Here is a 391-nt window from a genome sequence, read left to right on the forward strand (position 1 = left end):
GGCGCAGCGGTCTAAGGCACTGCATCCCGAGTGGCACAGCGGTCAAAGGCACTGCATCCTGATTGGCACAGCGGTCTTAGGCACTGCATCCCGAGTGGCGCAGCGGTCTAAGGCACTGCATCCTGAGTGGCACAGCGGTCTAAGGCACTGCATCCTGAGTGGCGCAGCGGTCTAAGGCACTGCATCCCGAGTGGCGCAGTGGTCTAATGCACTGCATCCTGAGTGGCGCAGCGGTCTAAGGCACTGCATCCTGAGTTTGCGCAGCGGTCTAAGGCACTGCATCCCGAGTGGCACAGCGGTCTAAGGCACTGCATCCTGAGTGGCACAGCGGTCTAAGGCACTGCATCCTGAGTGGCACAGCGGTCTAAGGCACTGCATCCCGAGTGGCGCA

This window comes from Oncorhynchus masou, chromosome 18 (assembly GCF_036934945.1).
Source record: "Oncorhynchus masou masou isolate Uvic2021 chromosome 18, UVic_Omas_1.1, whole genome shotgun sequence".
Taxonomy (NCBI): domain Eukaryota; kingdom Metazoa; phylum Chordata; class Actinopteri; order Salmoniformes; family Salmonidae; genus Oncorhynchus; species Oncorhynchus masou.